Genomic DNA, 10,338 nt, shown 5'->3' with positions numbered 1-10,338 from the left:
GAAACTACTAAAAAAGCAATCCCTGCAGGGAAGCAGATACATGACAAAAGCCAACCTGAGCAGAAGAAAAAAGTAAACAAAGGACTATACTATGAAAAGCATTCCCATTTCTGTATGAATTAGAAATTCAGAAGGCCTAGGTGCTAGTCTGTGAGTGAAAAAGGCCTCTATTGACCAAGGATATATTTCCACATCCAAACAGGCTTCACATGCAGTCTTCTGAAGGGCTTAAACAAAGAGGCTGGTCAGGTAGTGTGTCGATAGACAGAAGCCTTCTCCCTTCAAAAAGGAGATTATTCGGCAGGGCTGTGGAGGGGGAGGGAAAAAGGAAAAATTCATCCATACAGAATGCTCAGAGAACTCATAGAGGGACCCAGGAACTCATTTTTATGTCATCAAATATTTAGCATTTATTTTGCTAACAGGTCATTAATCTAGCAACCCTTATTGCTGGCAGGTGTGTTAACTTTACATTTCCTTCTAGAAGCAACCAAAAGATTGGGTTTGTGTGTGTTGTGTGTGTGTGTGCATCCCAATGTTGGAAGACAAGAGGGTCTTTTCCCCAAATAGATTTATTGTTAACTGGTAGAGATCTTGCTCCTGCTTGATTTTTCTTTGGTGTGACCAGATGTACAATGACAGTGTATTTCACCAGATCACATGATTCATAAACCAGTTACTAATGGCAGCAGCAATAACAAACCACTGCTTTTAACGTTTTCATTAACAGGACTTGAACAAGCCCAGGTACGCTTTCCACTGGCAGGCAACACTAAAGGGTATTTGCTCACATTAATCATTCAAAGCTACTCTTCAGATAGATTAAAAAAACACTATAAAATGGCTAAATTGGCAGAATTCTCTCTCATTCTTCCCTTGTTTATTTAACGTGAATAAAAAAATTATAACATCAAACAATAGCAATTTTTCAAACACATTATATTTGGCAAGATAAAAACTCAGATTAATAAAAACACTATGGCAATTAATTGCATACAACCATGGAAACTGTTGACCTATTCAGGCTCCCTAAAAAATACTGGACAGATGGTCTGATGGTTTTTTGTTTGTTTGCTGTCATTTGGTTGGCTTTTTTTTGGGGGGGTGGGGAGGTTTGGTTGTTTAGTTGGGTTTATTTTTGGTTGCTGTTTTTGAAAAAGCTGATAATTGGATCATTTTACTTTGTACGTACGAGCTGTGTTGGCCTGCTTTCTTGATAAAAGTGACAAAATTCTTCCTCCATTTCCTACTCTATTTTTATACTGCTGCTTTCATGACTTCCACATCCAGTCTATGTGTATAGATGATGACAGATGTAGAATAACAAATGCAAATTGTATATCAGGTCTAAAAGATAAAGTAAGGATCTGCTTATAATTAGAGCCAGTCAAAATAAAACTGTAAAAATAGATTAGCCTGATCTTTTCTGTATAGATGGATGGTAAATGAGAATATATAATGTCTCGCTGCTGTCTGATGAAAAGCCTTCAGTGACTGAGTTGTTTGGAGGCTTTTCTCTCAATTTCTCTCTATTTCATACTTCCGTATTAACTCTAGATATTTCTGCTTTTAAACCTCAAGAAATAAAAGCAGGCAGTCTCACTCTAAGCATAGTAATGAAGTAATATGCAGAACTTCATACTGTAGACAGCTGATTTAAGCAAATATGAACAGAGATGTTTACCACCAATTACAGTGCAGATAAGGATGTTTAGGAACCTACAGCCTCAGAGAAAAGGGAAATGACTGTAGCATTTCCAAGTATTGCCAAATATATAGTACTGTTACAATCACAGGTCCCTTCAGAAACTGATGTTTGGTCTAATGTTCACTAAACACAGAGGAAAGTGCAATGGAAAAAGTCTTTGGGAAAGAACATTTTTCTGTACATGCCAGTTACCTGGATAACACTGCTGCAGACTGTTGCCTTTTCTGGGCAAAAATAATTCAGTATCCTAATAAAGGCTTCTCTACAGTGCCCTACAACAAATCTTCACAGAAGTGGTAACCTCTCTTGGAGGATTTACCCATTTAATAACTTGTCAGTAGCACTGAGTAACTGTACAGCTCTGAATGCTTTGATTTCAAAATCTTATATTTCAAACTAAATAAAATAAAATAAAATTTTAAATTAAAATTCAAAATAGCAGTCCCAATTCAGGGGCTGATTAGAATGCACAAAGGATTACAACTTTTTCTTTTTTTTTTAAATGAAAAAAGAAACAGGTACAACAAAGTAGAGAGAAAGAGGAAAAAAAAAAAAAACACAAAAGAAGCAAATTGTATATTGGAGAAACAAATCATGTAGCCAAGCACTCTTTACATATTACACATCATAGGTGCACAGATTCTAAGAACTATGACTTTTTATTACACCTGCAACAAGACATCAGCCACTGCAGCCAAAGTGTGCAATTGTGTTTTTAGACAGAAATGTAAATATAAATTTATAAGAGCATGATAACATCAAATCATGGATTCTAGGCAGTGCCTTCCTATTGATTTTTTATGTCTGCATATCCTTTTAGAAACAGTGTCACGGAAGGAGACATCTTAAAGCATGCTGCTAATGGTCAGCATTAAGTACATATACATTCTGTCTTGACTCAAATGCATAAAGACTTTACAGTATCTAGTGCCCTTGGGCTATCTAAAACTTCCCCTGGGGCTGGTAGGTCTGACCAGGTAGATGAGCATATTGCACATCCCCTACTGCAGTGGCAAATGGACAGAGTATCCTATAGCATCTTAGTAGGACTAGATGGCTCTGCGTACACAACTGAACAAGCCTGCTTTCTTAACTATATTAGCTAAGGGTTTAATAATTGCTAGCTTTTTTTACCCACCCCTGGCATCTTAAAATATTCACTGAAAAGCTGGTTTTTCTATAATTTGAATTTCCCTCCAAAATTGCTATAAGTTATCCCAAGATGACCACGCTTATACAGAATTTTTTTCTGTCCTGCACCTCAGATTTTGCTCAACAAAAAGTACAATGCAACTGTCCAGGGAAGAAGAGCAGCACCTTACTGCAAGGACATGCACCTCACAAAACAGGAAACATTATGCAAGCATGTGTGTATGTGTCTGTGTGTGTGTTTAACCACGGCAAACCCCCGCTTATGGGCTGCAGACCACCTTCACAACCCTCTCTCTGGATTCCTGCATCAAATGGACAGATCTGAGGATAAAGGAAAAAGCCTGAGGCTTTACAGCATGAAGGCAGGAGACAGGGGTGCAGTTCCTCTTCTGCAACTCCATCCTAAGTAATTTTTACAGGACCCCATAGACCCAAAGCCTGTACTTCTCAGAGGGAAACAAGTCAGTGACCTAAAAACCACAAAGGCTTTACATGAGCATTGCCTTCCTGACCAGCTGCAGAAACAACAGCTTTGTAATGGTGGTAAGAGTGCACTTTGCTGTGCTGGTAACAACATGAAACCACAGCTGAAAGACTGCATTTTGTAAACACCAGAGGTACCAATAATCAGAAAGGATAAACTGCCACTCTATTTGCCAAGTTCTGAAGGAATATGGCATTCGTCTAATGACAAATTTAAATTGTTACCTCTGTTTTGTGTCCTGGCTTGCCTTTCTCGCTAGTCTCAGATTGATAAGCCAAAAAGCTTCCCAGAACTTCCATCTCTAAGGCACCAGCCAAGGCAAATAGTTTCTTCTCCCACACTCCTGTCTGCAAACAGCGATTCCAGTAATCATCTCAGTAACAACAGGTGAGTAAATAATTCCCATTCCCCCCCCCCAAATGGTTACATACTGAAATATTTCATGGAGTTATTTCCCTTCCACCATGCCATGATCTGCTTTGCCTTTGCTTAGAGGAAAAGAGTAAAGGACTAATTTAACTCGCATAAATATGCAGGGAAAGAACTTTCCAGTCAAAAAAGCAGCTACTAGACATTTGCAATTATACAGATTTATCATTCACAACATGTGATCCAGTCAGTTATTAATGAGTCATTCTGTAACATGGCAGATTACATCACTTCTTAACAGTGGAAACCATCAATACTCTCTATTAATTACTCTCTACCAATGAAGATATGCTTAGTTTTTAGTCTCATAACTAGAGAAGTCCACAATTACAAAAATTCAAAAGGAAAAATATCTAGAAACTTCTAGCCTGCAAATCATTGTCCATGTTGCTCCTTCACATACAAATTTTTCTGCTGTTGAAATAATCTTATAATGAAAGGGATTTTATAACTAATATTTTCTGTCTCATTTCAGATACAATAATTACTAGTTTGTTCCTCATTATCTTCTTCAGTCTTTCACTACTTTTCAGTTGGCTGTATTTTTACAATGGTCTCTCTTGGTGGTTATACAGCTCTTGTAGCCTAGAACATATTTTTCTTTATACATTTATCTCAGTAGATCTCCAAATCCCTTCCCATCTGTCTCCCTTTTCTTTTGATTTATTTTTTTTAAGTATATTTAACCCTGACATATTTTAGGATACTTTAAAGGGTTTGATTTAAATAACTCGGGGTTTACATCCTGTAAATTGTATTCATTCCAGATTAATATCTATTACTTACACACACTTTGGACAGGATCATACTCTCTCAGGAGTAACATTGACGCTACTTTTAAAGACCTTTCTGCACTCTATACATTGTGATCCTTCCAGCATGGTCTCCAGCTCAGTCTCCAGCTCCACCACAGTCTGTCTTTGTGATCAGGCCAGACAACACATCCCAAATCATAGCTAATGTCTTCATGCAACAATCCCTTGCCAAAAATCCTGTTCACAGGCAGGATTTTTCGTAGACAGGTTTCCTACATTCCTCTAAAACCATGGCAAAGTAAAACTCTGTTTTGCTTCAGAGCAGAGCATCTCTGCTGCTCTGAAGGAATGCCACCCATATAGCCCTAGTTGAGTTGCTTGTTGATTGACTCAGAGGTTTACTCAACATGGATTAATTAGAAGACCAAAATGATGAATACCATGTTATCAAATGCAGTTCCAAAATACAAACACTGCAGCAGTTACACAGAAAAAATTACAGTGGAACAAATCTAGTTAAACTTTTACTGCTGCTATATCAGCATGGCAATTACTTCCTAGCAACATGATTAACACTAAAATAGGATAAAATAGTTCAGAGGATGATAAGCCTGTATTGTCCTTGTAATTGTAGTACACTGAGTGAACAGTTCACTGATGTTTAAAACTAGCCTTAAAAGCATTGTTAAGTATCGCAGAGTGGGCGAAATCCACCTCTAAGTGTCAGTAATTATGAGTTGCAGCAAAAATCCAAACAGCTGCTGAAATAGCTAACGTTCTGCCCAGCTCTGCTTTACAAAACTTTTTGTATCACAGAAACTTCAGGGAGCTTTTTTCCAGCACAACCAGAAATGAGATCAAACAGTAAAGATGAAATCTATCAAACAATTATCTGTTCTAAGAGATGAAAGTTTAATAGAACATGATGATCATTTTGCCTTTAGAAACTTTGTCTGGACTTACTGATTATTATGCGGTGGTACATGAAGCTAACAGTCTAAATAATCAGACAGTTATTTTTCTACAGCTTTTGAAAGAATTCTTCTAATTTCTACACTGGGTCTGCCAACCATTTCAGCTATAAAAATAGCTTTTCTACACAGCATCTAATGGCTTACAAGGCAAGTAAACTAGCTGGAATAAATCTATAGCATTTGTAGAAAGGTGTTAATCTACTCTGCCTACACTTCACATCAGCAAAGAAAAATCACTTCCAGTGCCAAGAACTACCTGACCCCTCTAGCACAAGCTTATAACCATTGCTGAGAAACTTGTTTGATAAAAGTACATCTCATGACTCTGAGGCAGTTAGGCTTTAGCAATGATGTAACTTGGAAGGATTTCTGGGCAGAGGACAAAGACTGTCATATATTTACATTATGTTAATGCTGGTAGTCTTCATGGAAAGCACCAAGGCATTAGCAAATGCTGCTTTAGAAAACTTATGAAGGAATAACAGGACTGAAAAGGCAGCATGTAAGAAAGTTAATGAGACATAAGGGCATACCGGTTTCCAAGGGAAATATTGACCTAAACAAAACAAACAGATAAGTCTGGAAGAAGGCCTGCTCACCCTGAACCTAACTTCTTCCCCACCTTTTTCTTTGGCCAAGGCTTACACCGTTAGTCAATCCACTCCAGGCCACAACAAGAGCTTGAGAAGAGTCCCTAGAAATACCCAAAGAGTGAATTGCAGGATAATTTCATCCATCTCCAAGGCAGTTGGGAATGGAAAATGACAACAGATTGGGGCACCTTCGTTACCTAGTACAACTGCCCCCCACAAAAAAGGGCAACCTAATCAGTGCTTTACTTAGGGTAATCTACCACTTATAGTAGTGTTTTAGTTGCTGTTACCATGCTGTTAATGGTAATTGTTAAGTATTCAAACAGGGTTAAAAATCAAAACACAATAGGAATAAAACTCAGCTATTTATTAAGAAAAATTCTTTTAAAATTTCCAACTATAAGCAGAATATCCACATTACCACATCAAGACATCTTAAATTACAGCTATTTCAGTAAGAGTACATAATTCCATATTTGCATATTATAAAAGTATTTTTTATTTGTACAGCTTAAAAAAAACCACACACACAGAAAAAAAGTCAATCATTTAAATCATTTAGATATAGAGGCATTTAGAGAAGCAAGCTGCACCAAGCATGAAAATATAAAACAGAAAGTTTCCAACAGACTTCTCATTACATTTTAATTAGGATTTTTTTCATTTTAAAAACACAATTCATATGTGACCAACAGGCTTCAGAAGGCAGAATGTTTTAATTAGGACACCACTCCTGCAAAACCAGAAATAACAAGAGCAAAGAAAGAAGAGAAACAAAGCTATAAAAAGACTCTGGTTTCCCATCTAGTCTAACACAAAACTTTCTAAAACCCTCACAAACAATTTAAAGTCTACCACATGTGCAGGAGATCAGAAGCTTTCTTCTTCCTCCTAACTTGTGCACAGGCAATTCATGTAAATGCACCAGCATACACTCGAACAGCAAGATCTAAGAATGATCATATTTAGACCAGATGTGTAATTAATATTCCTGAGGCAGTGAAAAAGAATTTACAAACAGTGCTGTAAAGGGGCCAGTTTGGATCCCATGGGAAATTCCAGTATAGAAACTCAACCGTCCTTTGGTCCTCAATGAATTAAAATGGCTCTTGGTCAGTTTTCCACTGTTGCCATTTTATTTTTGTTTGGAGCTCCAATCGTCTCTTTTCTCGTTGGCCAAACAGCTTTGCTGATAGACGCACAAAGCAGACCTGCCTGAACAGGCATAGCAGAGTCTTATGTGATGAAGAAAATACAGTCCTCCAATGCATTCAGGAAACTAAAATTGTTACTGCTTCTTGTCTGAAAAGCTCTATTAGGAAACAATTGCATCATTTGGTTCGTCATTTAAATTTAGCTGTTACCATTAGCCTTCTTTTTAAAGTAAAGTGAAGGAAAAGTTTTTATAAGAACATATATCAACAAATGATTAAAGTCTGTGCCAATTAATGAGTGATAAAACTCACTGAAGCTAAAAGCACGAAGTGTACCTTGTTTTACCACAGCATGACAAATGAAACGGCAGATGTGACCACACTATCCAATACAGAATTAATCCCAGAACAGATTCTCAGATAAGTGAAGAAACAAGAAGTACAGTGTCACAAAAGAGGATGTGCCTATACTTACAACATCAATCAAAAGGAACAAAGGAAAGGAAACCACACCCCACAAAATGTTGCTTTAAAAGAAAAGGCACAAGATGAACAATTTGCATTTAAAATATTTTAAGTAGAGCAATTTAAAGTATGTTGTATTTTATTTCTTTATCAGTCCTGCACTGGTCCTGAAGCACACTGATCAGGAAAGGGGATGCACAAGTTACACCTGGACATGTGCAAGGACAGCAAAGAAAAAGAAGTCTGTGGTACAGAAGTGGGATTTCAAAAGGTATTTCACAAACAGAACAGCATTTACAGAAAAAAGTCAGGACACATGCAAGCTATATCCTTTTACACATCTCCTTTCCAGCCTCTCCAAAGCCACATTGATTTCAACATGGAAAAAGACCACTCAGTCACTTTGATATTGACGTTCATTTGAAACCATCCTTTCCACTGCTGTTCGGCCAAAACTGCCCAGAGAGAAGGGAAAGCCAGCAACTGGATACAGCCTATAATTTCTATCACATAGCCATAGATCTTATGTTCCCCTCTGTTTCTAGTTCATGCTTTTAAAAATAACACTGCCATCAGGCATCAGTTTAAAAGCCCCAATGACATCTGACAAAGACACTGTTTCAATCAATACTACATTTGCCACAACAGTTCCCAGGGAACATGTGGCTCATCTCACACACAAAAAACCTAACTGGACTCCAGGAATGAGTAAACTCAGCAACAGCATTAACAAAAATGTATAAAAAGATGGGTTTGCTTAGATGAGCAGTTATTTGGTTTTGTACTTGTTTCTACTCAGTTTTCGTGTTCTCCTCTCATTCTTTATTAAAGAACACACTTGAAAATATGTGGGTGTTACTTCTTTGTTTAATTACAACTCCCTAATTTAGTTCTTAGATATATAACCAGCATCTTCCATGGGAGAACTGTTACTTCAAGTAAAAAGGTACGTTTATAACCATGCCACATTTGCACAACCTACAAGTGTAACCAGGTTGTCCTATTCCTGCTTGTAATATAACATATTAAAGAAACAAACCAATCCTATCTACTGACAAGTGGTGTCAAAGCACTCCTAGAACCACAGATTACAGCATCCAGAATGGGAATATATAACTGTCTGTGGAGAAGAAAAGAGAAAAAAAGGGGAAAAAAAAATCCAAAACAAAACACAAAAGACAAAAAAAAAAAAACAACACAAGAACAAAATACTAAATTGAAAAAAAAATAAATAATTAAACAAAACCAAACACAAACCAGCAAGCCCACACACATCCTTTACCTTTCAAGTTCTTATTGCATCAGCTTCCCTCTCCACCAGTACATTCTTGAGGACCCAAGGGAACGTGTTTTTTTCTGTTTAGGTTTTTCTTCTCCCCACCATTAGGGGCATCTGGCTTCACAAAAAAGTCCTGAATAGCCCAGTTATTTCAAGTATATTTTATATGGGTTAGTTGTTGTGCAGGCTTCTCAAAACAACTAGTCACATGTTTTGCCTTAATTTTCTTAAGATGCTTTTCAGGATTGTGCAGGGCTCACTTAATGAACCTAGTCAAAAAGAGATGTTCTTCAAAGAAGCACCTGAGTCTAGTTCTTAGACTTGCCTGTCTTCCTGTCATAGGCTCACACTGAAGCCCTAAAATTTGTTAAACTTCAACAACTTCCTTACAAGAGTTCTTTCTCATCAATTATATGCTACCCCTAAAAAAAACCACTTTAAAGCTACCTGGGTTTTTTTTTGCCTCATACCAAATTAGACTGCCAAATGCTACACATGTCCTTGGTCTTGTCACAGTTTATTCCACTTAAAGCAGTCTGAACAACCTGTTTACAGTGAAATTCATATTTACCTCCACTTTGTGAAGACTGCAGTTTGTTTAATGAGAGGAAGGTGACGTAGCTAATGACTGACATTACCGAAACTGTAACGGGTACATGCATGTTGCAGAATGCACAGCAGCCAATCAAGCAGCTCACACTGTTCTAGTATATTAGTAAATACTCCTTAACATGCATCACTTCTGTTCCCTTTTAGTAACCCCTTAAAAACCTGCTGCTATCTGAGGTGCAGCTTATTTCTGCCTTCCCAATACTGTAAAAAACCTTACCTTTTATAAGGTTTCTTCAGACTCTTTTATATAAAAATCCGGACACTTGCCAGCTATTATTCATAACTAAATAAATGAGTACCAAGACACAAGTATAAAAGAATGGAAAAATATTTTTAAGTTTAAACATGAGCTAAAATAAGCTAAATAAGAGTCTGAGTAGTGTTGTTTATAAATAACACGCTGATGGAATTTTATAAAAATACAAATTGGAAATTTGTCCCTCCAAGTATCAATACATTTCTTTGACTTTCTAAAGGAATTTAAAAATCATACAGAAAATATCAGTGTCCAAAAGAAATAGCATCCCAAAGTGATGAGCATACCAAGTCAATTTAGGGCCCAGTATGTGAAATTTGCAAATGAACATTTTGAAATTCACATGCAAGTTCTCTTGATTTTTATGGCTGCATTTATATGAGCATTCCCATTCTCATTAAGATCACTTGCCATCTGAAAATGAGGATGATCTTCCTTCTAGTTATTATCTGCATGGCAGTTGTGCCTATTTCCTCC

The sequence above is a fragment of the Pezoporus occidentalis genome, unplaced genomic scaffold (genome assembly GCF_034315485.1).
Source record: "Pezoporus occidentalis ecotype Australia unplaced genomic scaffold, CSIRO_AGI_Poc_V1 ctg59, whole genome shotgun sequence".
NCBI lineage: Eukaryota > Metazoa > Chordata > Aves > Psittaciformes > Psittacidae > Pezoporus > Pezoporus occidentalis.
The sequence above is the reverse complement of the archived record's forward strand: the minus strand, read 5'-3'. Positions refer to the sequence as shown.